The sequence below is a fragment of the Rissa tridactyla genome, chromosome 4 (genome assembly GCF_028500815.1).
Source record: "Rissa tridactyla isolate bRisTri1 chromosome 4, bRisTri1.patW.cur.20221130, whole genome shotgun sequence".
In the NCBI taxonomy this organism is placed as follows: domain Eukaryota; kingdom Metazoa; phylum Chordata; class Aves; order Charadriiformes; family Laridae; genus Rissa; species Rissa tridactyla.
The window spans coordinates 38007695-38020557 of NC_071469.1; positions in this window are offsets into that span (position 1 = coordinate 38007695).

The window sequence follows — 12863 nt, forward strand, 5'->3', positions numbered from 1 at the left end:
ATGCTTTGTCATTAGGAGAGGAAAAAAAAAAAAAAAAAGAAAAAACCACAAAGGATTAACAAGAACGGGCAATACATTTAACAAAGTATGACAACCCAAAAAGTATAGAAAGGTTAATTAAAGTCCATCATAGACACATCTATGCAAAACAAAACAAAATTCTGAAGTTTATAGCTAATGCTTATTGAATTTCATAAATCATGGTCAAAGCACCCAATGTTTTGCACAAATCCTGAGTTTAAAGTAGAAAAACTGTTCTTTATTCCAGTTGTCTTCTATCCTCCGTTTCCTTTTGTAGACAAAGAAATCTAGGTAAGATCGAGCATGTTTACAGAACAACTTACCAGAGACTTCCAGCAGATGGCCAATTGCTACTCTATGTGTCTTCCCGATCACTCCTAATACATATGGCAAAATCCTCACCGACTCTCCCTGGGAAAGAGCTCCTGCCAGGTCAGGACTGAAGACGGACAAGGATTCAGGGCTGGCACCTTATTTTACTCCTTTTACCCTTTAATAATCGACATGATGAAATAACTGGACTGCTAATTCTTAAGCAGCATATATGTACTTTATGAACAGAAAAAAATGAAAATACTCTATTACCCTTTTCCCTAGGAGAAACATCATACAGGTAGCTATTTTTATCTGGTAATCCTCCTCATCTGAAAGATTGGTTTCTGTTCACCTCAGATGGCTTGTGTAGAGGAAAATAAATATTCACTTTTCAAAAACCCTTCTGAGTCCCATTCACTCGATTCTATGTAAATTTGGGGAAACAGACATTTTTAAGAAGGTTTTGTGTTGTCCATCTTCTGATATTCTGTCCGAATCTGTGTATGTATGAAGATGTGTATGAAGAAATGACCCTCGTCACGTCCAAAGTACATCTCATAATGTTTATCCACAGTACTATATTCACTGAAAGACTATCTACAAGTGATGTAGAGTTCTCCAGGTTTTAATGGAGGACAGAAGGAACCAACAGGATGACAAGAAATCAAATGTAATGATACATTATGTATATTTGCTTTACAAAACCCTAAAGAAAATGTCACAGATCCTTCCCTCCAAACAAAAATATAATCCACAGAAAATATACTTGTTTTCAGGAGCTTTTTCCAGGTGCTGATTCTTCACCTTCAATGATTACTGATGCAAAGGGAGAAGTGCACCTAAAGCAACAGAGATGCTCTCATTTAACTGTCTGCACTGATATATGGTATCGTTATTATTGCAATGGTTGTGTGGTTTCTCTTTTCTCACTAACCCCCTCTCCTTGTGCAATACTCATCTACCAGAATAAATGGGAGGAAATGCCATTAGGCAAAACTCATTCCCAAAGATCTATCTGCAGGAGTGAGGACTTGCTTGCAAGAGTGCAGATTGAAAGTCTAGGTCAGATTTGGCTAAAGCCCGATAGCTTTATTTAAAACCAAAACAAACAAAAAACCCTTCTTTCTTATTCCAAATGAAACGGGAATCCATTTAGGCAACATTCTATAAATGGAACTAAAAGGTCTTTACTGATATTTTTTCAGCAGTACAATGTGACAAGTCACTTACGGAATTGGGTTTATTCAAGTATATGCACCCTAACTTTTTCATGCAATGATATTCTGAAGAAAATAATAGATTTGCCAAGAGCTGGTGGGCTAATGCTGTTTGTCTTTGTTTTATGATGTTAATTAGGTTTACTTGATTGTCTGCCATTTACCTCAAACCACAGGATTAACTGAGTACCCTTCATAAACTCTCTCATCAGATAATTATCATTGCTTTTTCCATGCAGTATTATTACATACAACATTTACTTTAATTTCCTCCAAATATTGAATAAAAAGTGTATTCATTATATAATGTATTTACTCTTACATTCATGAAGTCATGAACTCATTTTAAGGACTGAGGAAAAGAAGCAAATACAAAATGATTATGGGCAAGACATGCTGTCTGCCTCAGCAGTCAGCTGAATGTCTATCATGGAGAAATGTATTTTCCAAGGCCAATTGTGGCACAAGTATTTTTAACTTGCCCTTGCTTACACTGGTTTAAATCTGGAGTAACTCACTAAAGTTAGAGAATAGAAGCCTGGATGAATTCCACAAAGTGAGAAAAGAATTTGCCTGCCAGCATATAAAACTAAAGCTGCTAATCTTCCTTTTGATTCTAGAGTTGGTCATTTCTTTATAAGTGTTTACAACCATTGTAGTATCTAGGAAGAAACTTATTTAACATTTTCATATGAAAACATATTTTCTTCTCCTGAAATCTGTATCTCAAGAAAGTGTTGTATTCTATCGACTATATTAACTTCCCTCCCTTTCTGTACAGCTGTACTGCCTTTGCGCTTCTCAGTCTTACCAAGTGGTTTCCTTTACAATACTTCTAGGAAGTAAGGATGTGATAGTATTCCCAGTTCACAGACAGCTAACTCAGTCTCATAGGGATCATGGGCTAAATTCAGAGCAAGAATTTTTTCCCTCAAGTGTTTCTGTAGGCACTTTCAGACACTTCAGTTGCCTTATCTACTCAACACAGAAAGGCACCTAAAGTCACTCAATACCTAATATTTCATGTGTGAAGTTATATTATCTGTCGGACAGACATACAGGTGCATCAAGTTGCAACCGTATCAAAGAGTTAGCTGCTGGGCAGCTCTGGAGTTCTGCCAGGATTCACAAAACAGAGGTTCCTCATCCTTTTTTATCTGTGATTCTTGATTTACTACCTAAATCTGGAGTATAAATTCTCCAGTAAGACAGGCATATGAGGTGGTCCCAATAGTTCAGCCTGTTTGAGTAACCCCTTGGGCTGTAGATCCCAGGTTTGGTCCCCCATCAGCACCGGTGTAATGGCTCCTAGGTGACTGCTCCATCCACCTAGTGCTCTGACAAATGTCTTTAGTGGAGTTTGTTTTCTATAGAACACATATTTGCTGTGCCCAAAAGGTGCAATTTCAAGGCATGCAGCTGGGCAGGGGAGCACTGGGTTCTAGAAATTTCTCTGTGAAACCAGTTTATTCATAACTGATGATCTTCAGAGGAGGGCTTGCCTGAGAAAGCCTCAGCCTGTTTACTACACAGTAGGGGTTTGAATTTGGATCTCCCACAATGCACAAAATGCTGGAATAGTGAGTGGAAGCGTACTGCCTCCAACCCTCTTTTCTTAGCTATTAAAAAAAGAATTTGATTGTTACTTAGAAGAACAACAGTGACACTTAGATCGTTGCCAGCTCCTCAATGTGTCCTACTGGATAACCAGGCTATCTTCTGCTCAGATCACTCTAGTCTTATGAACTTCACCCTTTGACATCTCAGTCTTGTCATGCTTTATGGAGTATAGGCTGGACACTTACGTCAGGGCATGCATTACAGCCAGTAGCATGCAAAACCTAGCTGAAGATTTGAGCACCTCCATTAACTTGTCTGCAAGAAGGCTGACAGAGCTGAAAACTGACCTGGAGACTCTGCTCCAGCATGTTATCCTGATTCCTCCTTTCTGTCCACCATTTTTTTCTTCTTGAAACTCAGCAGTGTCTCAGCGGAATCACATACTAAAACCATTTCTTTTTCCATCTAAGAATATTTTTTCACTACCTTTATTTTATCTTTTTGTTTAGAAAGGCAGCAAGGAGCACCAACCCTGTGTTAGGAAGGAGTGGTGAAAAGATCCTTGCGTGTCCACTCAATTTGTCCTGGCCTAAAGGAACTTTTTCCATTGACAGTGTGGGAGCAGAGTGGGCCATTGACAATTTGTGTACTTTGTACATGCTGTGATTTGTAACTGTCACCAAATAAAGAACTTCCTCTCTTGCAAGATGCTGAACTCTTCATCTTAGTAAAACCAATAGGAAACAGCATACCTCAAGGTTCGGTCATGTCTCAACACCACTTATTTTTTTATTCGTATTTATGATTGGAAATTTTCTAGGTAGTCTGGTGTCCAAATGGATGTCTATATTGTAAAAAATAAAACAAGGATGAGCAAAAGCTCTTACAAGAAAACACTTAAATAATGCTAACATGTGTCACCTAATGATGAGAACAAATAAAGGGAATGATAATCTGTGAAGATTGGCATCAAGAGCTAAGACAAAACATATTAAAAGTAAGTTTCTTGCTAACATGGGGGGTATGAAAGACTATTAAGGAATATCATTCTCAGGTAAGGACCTAAATGGATCTTCATAGGGAGGTACACGTAGCTGTGTGTATGGGGATTACAATGAAAATCAGTTAAGTTGTGAAGCAAACTTATTTACTAGTTTGGTTTTATTTACTATCTTAGGTGCTGATGCAGAAGCCAGAAGATATACTGAAGCAAAAACCCTCTATGAACACATCTGAACACAACGAGGAGTTAAGAAAATAAGGGTCAAAAGGTATATTTTTAAGTTAAAATAGCTGAAATCATAAATAGCTTGAATTAAATATACTTTTTCTCCCCTGAAGTCCTTTCCATTCCACTAAGGGAAGGCTACCTAATAATCATTGTCTATAAACTGCTCTGTGCACATATGTTGTATATGTAGATATTATCTGGAGCACCATCTACTGACATACAAAGAGCATGAAATATTCTTCCTTCCTAAATCATCTTCATTGCAGCTCACTTGTGATTTTTGTTTTGTTACACCCCACAATCTGTCCTTCATTAAGCCATCTCTTCCAACTCTAATTCACACTATAACATGTAAAAGGACTACGAGGCAAATAGAAATATGTTGGGAAGTAGTCAGGCTAAGGACTTGCTCTTCCTATATCTCCAGCCAGCACATGTCCTGAACATGATGATTTCTGTGAGTAATCACATTGTGTACATAGCAGTTAAAATGTGAACTTTTTTTTTTTTTTTATCTTCTTGCATTGGCAGGGAGTAAAACATGCATTTGCAGAGGCCATAATCTCTCATTCATTTTCTCAGTCTGCAGAATTCACACAAAATCCCAGCTTGGATGAATTCATCTTTCATGACAGAAGTCTTAACTTGCTTGCTTGTAGGAAGAAACAGTAGAAAGTGATATATTACAGGGATCACTGTATCTGCCTCTCCTGTTAAGCTGAGTTTAAAGGGTTTAGTATACTATTTCAGAGCTGTTGATTAAGTACCACTGTCCTTACTTCCCTCAAAGAAGAGGAAGTGGTGTATTTCGTGGTTCGTATTCCTCTGGCTCCCACCAGACACACTGAAGTTGAAATTTCAAGACTGTTCATAGCGGTTTTACTGCTGTCACCCCCGAGATATGAGCTTGTGTCCCTGAAGTGGCTCAGGTAGTAACAGTCTGCTGATATGAGATGGTGCAGCTATGTCAGACCTGAATAGAGCTCTGTGAGCTAAATGTTTCTAATGTAGATTTTTCCTAGCCAGTTTTGTAGAAATGAAATGCAGCTCCACAGAAAGAAGGTATGAATGACAAAAGCTGTCTTGGAAATAAAAAGGAAATTGAGTCTTCCTTACTTCCCTGTTCCACAGCATATTAGATTTTCAAAAAATCAAATAAAAAAAAAAAAAAAGGGAGCAAGAAATCCAAATAATGTTCCCTATCTGTGTAGTTTAGCCACTAGTTACTTGGGGTATGAACCAGCAATGCAACTAGGGAGAGGGAAAAGAGTATTTGCAGAATTTGTGGAAGCCGTCACACACGCACGATGACAGCGTCTTGGTTTCACCCACATTACTCCCTCTTCTCAGTTACAGAGCCCCCAACTCTTTGAGGAGCAGCCATATGGTCAGGGAGAGGGGAACTGGTGCTGCACAGACAGGATTCGGGTTTTTTTCTGTGCTCTCAGACAGAGATCTCCTTGGGGACAAGCTGGGCTTAGGTGGTTGCATAATTTTGCTATGTTTCCTAAGCAATTTTTTGCAAGATCCTTTTCAAAGGCTTGCACAATTCTAGTTTTCTTAGTTTATAACCTTATATTTTGGTTTCTGCCTTAATAACTCATGTGAAGGTATGGTATTGGCAAAAGTCTGTCATTTAACAAAGGCAGGCCTTCACAGAATAGCCAATATTTTAAAGTGTTACACTAATATTAAGAGGATGCAAAAGCCTGCTAGATTCTTTCTGAAAGAATTGAAACATTTCTGAGCTTCCTGAGTATTCCCCAAAGGCATTTAAAAAAAAAAAAAAGTCATCTGTGGATGACCCTTCTGATTTCATCTCACCAACAGTATGTTGAGGTCATCTGAGATTTATGCAATGCAGACATTTGCAGAAAGGGAGAGGAGATTATTCTTAAAGAGCTTCAAGGATGCTAACAATTATTATCATTATATGTTAGCAATAAGCTCAGAAATATATTAGAAGCCTTCTAAAAGCATCAGCTGTGATGTTACCATTTGCAGCGGACCCCCAAAAAGGAAAGCATAAGCAATAAATATGCTGGAAGGTCAGAGGAAGAATTCGGCACTGTCAGAAAGGACTGGGTCTAAGCATTTTTCCTGATGGGGAAAACTAGCCATTAGAAAAATGATTGTTGCTATTTATGAACATCATGTTGCTAAGTGACATCATGTGATGTGCACTGCTTCATCGGCCACCCACAGTTCTCAAGGAATAGCAACAGAGGGGGTGAAAGGGGTGAAAGAAAACCAAAAGGCTGAGTTACTATTAAAAAAAAAATGCCTACAGTTCAAGGCAAAGCAAAAGAAGCTTTCCAAAAATACCTTCTTTCTTTTTCTAGGAGAATCCAATAGAATTAGGTTAAGATCTTTTTACAAAAGCAGTACATAGGTAAATCATTTGAAAGAGAGAGCCGAAGAACCAAAACCTACCCCCAGCCTCAAATATAAGTCAGTGACCTCCTTTTAAGTATACATACATATATGTATGTATGTGTGTGCGTATGTGTGAATGTATTACATTTTCAAATATAAGTTAGTGACCTCCTTTTAAGTATACATACATATATGTATGTATGTGTGTGTGTATGTGTGTTTGTATTACATTTTCCATGAGAGGAAGACTGTATGCATTAAAGGCCACGTCACAGATTTTTAATTGTTTCTAATGTTGTCAGACTTCAATCATTTGGGCTCAAATACTTCAGGCTCCTTTAATTTACTCAATTTTTTATTACTTCAGCCTTGTCAGCTCAGCTGCTTCACGTAGATTAGATTATTTAAGCAACCATTTCACTGAGCCTTTAGCACTTCCCATGCTTTGCAGTGGGAATTCATGAGGGGAACTGGGACAAGAACAAGATTGAGATGGAGAGGAGAAAAAGTCTGGATCAAACACCCCAGGAAAGCATGCAGGAGACACTGATGAGCTTGGATGTAGAAACAGAGAAGATGCAGAAGAGACAACAGACTGGACAATTAATTTTTTTTTTCTGTTGTCTTGTAAGAAAACCTCTAATGGTATGGGTTGGAGGCCAGCACCCAAATCCTCACCATTTCCTAGTTTGGATACTCCTCACACTCAGGACTTCAGAGGCATGGAGCATAAAGCAAGCATGCTCAGCCTTTCTAGCCTGTCCATCATTTTAGCTGTTAATATTTAGTAGGTTTTTTAATCCTTTCTTTGTTTTTTTTTATCACCTCTCCCATTATGATTTCTCTTTGATGGCTTTCTGAATGTTTTACTCTGGACCACAAGCATTCATCTTAACTTCATTGATGCTTTGCTTTAACCTTTAACACTAATATATAAAATGATTATATGTATATATATATATACACACCCTAAATGTCCCTTCTCCCACCCTCTCATAGCCTCCTGTTGCCTCTCTCCTCTTCAGATTCTTTTAGTCATGTTACCCACAAACTCTGGCAGTTTTCATTTTTAATGAGCATAAGGACAACAGGTTATTAATTTGATGTCTGTTGTCCAGAGAAAACAATTTAGGATATTGAATTAATTTTCTCTATTCTTACATACAGTGATAGAAAGAAAAGGCAACTTGGCAGTACTGAGTGCTGGGATAAATGTGTTAGCCAGGTAAGTTTGTTGTTTTTTCCCTCACAACATGATTATCAATAAGTACCCATTATTGATACATCATTATTAACTTTCCTAGTTAGCATGCCTGTGGTGCTAGGAGGTGAGTACCTGTTTACTTACAGTTTCAGAATCACAAGTTTATACTGATTTACATTCAGGTCACCCTTTGATTTGAAGCTTAATTCCCTATCTAGAAGGGAATTTCTGTCAGAGAACGCAAAATGTTGGGTTCTAATCTTGCTTGTTGAAGCCTTTCCATTACCAGGCTCCCTGAAAACTGCTTGTGTAGCACTATCGAAGCCTTTAAATTAGAAGTGTGTGTTCTTTCAGAGAGGGAAAAGCAAGAATTTCACTTCATGCACACTTCTTTGTTGACATTTTGACATTTTCATTTGTGCAGTTGAAAAAAAACAAAAAAAAAACAACAAAAAGACAAATATGCCCTCAGTTCATTTTCCCATGCTAACAGAGTAGCTTTTTTTTCCTGTGGCAAACACACCTTCCAGACAGGGAGTTGCTTTCGGACTTCAGTGGTTCACTCCCTTCCTGTTTGAGACCAATTACGTCTCATTTGCAATACCATTAGTCAAGGAAGTGGCTATCCTGAGGTCACTTCTCAGCCCACCCTTCCTAAATGGCACTGCTATGCCTTTCTTCCGAGCCACCGGGCCGTGAGGTTGGGCCCTCTTTGTGGCGCAGGCTCCTCCAAACGTACAAGCAATGTAAACCTTTCAGGACCGGCCACAACCAGTGCAAGCTGAAATCCTCCACACTAATTTGAAAGCTGTGGTTTGAAAAATGATGCTGGCTATTTATTAAAACAGCAAGCATGATCAGACCAAGCCAACTTGCTGGTTTAACAGATGGAAGCTTGTTAAAAATCTTTATTCCAATATGTTAAGAATCCAGTTTTGCTACAAATTGTGAAGTATGACTTGTGAGTCAAGCCCCAGTGGAATGGATGTCTCATACTTTGAAAATCTCAGCTTTACATTCAAGACCCAACATTTGCCACTTTATGATGTTTTGATTTGGGTTTGGGTTTTTTTTAGAAGTAAACTACTCCCATCGTTTAATAATATCCCGTGTTTCCCATCTTTTATTTTAATTGGGACAGATATTCTGATACTTTACATTTTATCACTTGAGGAGAGTATGACGATGATTATTATGTCTTAAATTTATTAAGTTCTGGTCTGACATCTTTACTACCCAGACAACACTGGTTTTTCGACCTGAAGCACAAAGAGTTTTAAGCGATTTCCCAAGGTCACACTGTGTACGTGACTAGAAGAGAAATCATTTTTGTCTTACTATGTGCAAAAGATCTTCCTTTCTCTGATTTCTGTTCTCGTCAGAAAGAAGCTAATAGAGGGAAAATATCACATAAAATTCACTTAACTGTGGCAAATCCATGTAATAAAGAAACAGGTAGTGATAGAAAAAAGAGTCGTGAGCTGAAAGAGGGAGCTTTTGCAAATCTATATGCCAGGTTTCCCTCTGGAGGCAGCATAGCACCTGTGATGCCCTTGCACATAACGCTTTCCTGGGGAACTCTGCAGCCTTCCAGAGTTATTGGCACAGGTTGTGGGGATTCAGTAGCAGGTTTCCGACCTCAGAGAATCCCTCTCAGGCAACTCACACACCTGGTAACATACCTTCTTTGCCATTTAAATATTCATCATATTTTAATTAAATCAGTATTTGCATAAGAACTATCATAAGACTTTTCTCTGTTGTACTTTCCTAAAATGAAAACAGTAAAAGCATCAAACAGGCACCTATGACTACATCAAACATGACTATAAAAGCTTAAAATAAAATTAAAGTTTGTGTACATTTTGAGATTAATTTTCAACCAGAAAACCTAAAAGTAGGAACACTTTGTGCTTGGTTTTTCACTTCTGTAACTCTAGTTTTGAGCTGAGATGAATAAAGTTACCTTTCAGTCAAACAAATGAAAGAGAACGGCTGTAATACATGAAGCTCCTCACAGTGAAGCCCCACCACTTAACTTCTAAGAAATAATGTCAGTGTAAATCATGATGTGATGAATGCTTCACTGAAATGATTCATGCCATATGGTCTGAAGAGCAAAACGGGCACAGTTTATTTTTAAAAGAATGAGAAATATGAATTTGGAATATTCATTGCTTTGTCCTGCCAGGCTGAACATTTGCTGTAGCAGGGGCCAGACTTACTGCAGGTCTGTCTTTTTTTGCTCACTTATGTTGCATTAGTTTGAGGCTTCAGTCTCATTCATAATGGAATAATGTCCACAAAATTATGACCCGTACTCAGCAGCCTCTTCTGCAAACAAATGGTTACTGGGCACCTACAGACTAAACCATCTTCTCACCTTCTCCTTGAAAAAATCCATGAGAAACTTCAGAAGTAAATAGTCCTCACAGTGTAATGACTATCTTGGTAGTGAGAAGACAACTAAATAGAAACCCCTGACAGAGGAGAAAGGTGCTGGTGATTCCATGAGTCGCTCAGCTTTCCCTTTTGTAAAGCTGCTGCTGGTCAACACCTTTCTTGCTATATTGTTGTGTATTAATATATTCAGTGTTAGACTCCACTTACACAAAAAGGAAGCCAGGTTCTTTCAACAGTCATAACGCCTCTCTTGTAATGCACCACTAGAAAAAAACAGAAACAAATAAATGTAGATGCCTCATCTGCAAGGAATTATTAATTTTTATCAGTGATGCTAAAAGGTACAAGCACATCTCACTAAAATATTTAGGCCCCACACCTACTCCTTCTAAAGTAAATGACAAAAGTCTCAGTAACTTCAACTATCTGCAATTAAGTCTATAACATTACAGACCTAGACTGTGCCTTATTTGTTTTATTCCAGCTCAAGGACAATGAAGAGCCACTGTCTCCTTAGACAAGTATTGGAAAAAGAGAACTGGTCAGTACGTTGCAGTCATTGTGCAGGGTATTGATGGCTGCCAGGTTCTGACCTCTCCCCACCATCTGTGCAGAAACACGTGCCCTGAGAAAGTAGTTTGAGAGCAGTCCGTTTTCAAGAAATTGAAATTCTCATTCTGCAGAATTAATCACTGTGCATAATTTCTCAAGAGAATTCAATTTGGATTGAAAACTTTAATGTCATTACTTCAGGTGGCTTGGTTTGGTCTGGGACATGTTAGAAGGGTGATTTCGAAATCAAATGTTTATGATGGGAGGTCAGTTTCAATTTCAGTAGGGTAGCCCTTAAATTGATGGGCAGGATTCTTGCAGCTAGTATAAATACGTTCAGGTTCAGTGAAGTTAGTATACCCATCATTCACACCTACTTTATTTGCAAGATTGATGTAATTTATATATAGATCAATTTTAACTTGCAGTCTGGTTCCACAATGATATAATTAAGTTGATACTGTCTGGGCCGGGTACTCCCAAATCATCCCTAAAGATAAGAAGGAGTTTATAGAAGGATTAAAAACAATTTAACATTGGTTTTTAAACAAGCAAGCCTCACTTGTTTGAATGTCAGCAAGTCTGAAGAACAGTGCCTATTTTTTAATAGGTTAAAAGAATGGCTAGTACGTTTTTATAGATAAAAGTTGAACAGGTTAAACCTGTATTAATTTAAACTGATGAAAAAAAAACTGCATAAAAAGTTATTTTGTTTTAACAAATAAACCTGTTATTGATCTGTTTAAACTCAATTAATATAAGCTTCTTGTATTTAAGCATGCATAAAGTTCTGTCTTTTCTCAATTATTTTTAAACTGTGCACATACGGTACACCATTGCACGTAGGCAAGCTTGTGTTACAGAAAAGCATTTATTATGTAGTATGTTCAATTCCTTCTCCACTCCTATGATCCCCTCTAGTGGTCAATAGTTGTCTGCTAACCATTTCTTAGTACTACAAATTATTTGCACCTCTTCTGCAGGGGAGGTCTGTCTCCTCATCATTTGAATTCGAGAGATCAATGTTTTTTATTCCTGTGCTGCACATGAGAAGGACAAAGCAACTGAATCTTTCGAAACGTGCAGCTAGCGAATCTGTGGGCAGTTTCACTTTCCCTACCAGGAGCTGACACCTGGTTGTACGCACCACGTACAACCAAAAGCCTGCCCTGTTGGCAGGGCAGAGACCAGGAGGTGACCGCTCTGCTGCAGCCGTAAGCAGGACCCTTCCACTCCACCCTTGCCATTAGGCTCTCTGAGAAGACCCGGTGTGCATTTGCAAGCCTGGCAGTAGGAACACTTCTCCAGCAGTTTTGAATAGCATAACAACATATGACCTGTCATATTCATACAAGTAGTTTGGTAAGTGGTTGAGGTTTACCTGAGTTTAACATCAATAGAAAACCGAGTTATGCGTTTTGGTTTTTAGTAAGATTACAGGCAACTTGTAATTGTAGAGATTTAATATGAATTGGCGGAAGACCTAACCCCCAAATTCCTATCTTCACCTTGCTTTCAACTCAGGAGTGCTTTCCAATATATTTAAGAGAGGGCTAGACAGCTGCAGCTGCATCCTCAATTAAGATGTCATTTCGTATCTGTTCAGGTTGCTTCAAGTAATTGCTGATCCAGTGCTATCTTAATTTTATAAACTTGGCTGTGCATTTCTACTTCTTTCTACTTCTACTTCAGGACCTACCTGACAGCTGAGGGAGATGGCTAACTGTCAAACTAGTGAAAAAGAAATCCTGCCAAAAACCAAAAAACTCTAGGGCGCTGATGACATAGTTGAAGCCACATATGCCTTTCGCATGAAAGTAATGGCTGTATACTGAGACCTCTTCTTTTGGTGTTCTTGTTTGTATATTACAAAGGGCACAGGGCAAAGGCAAAGTCCACTCCTGTGGGAGTAGGCTGCTACTAAATATTTTTTAGCCAGCTTTGTCACAATTTTTTTTCCTCCTCCTGAGATGGGAAACTCGGG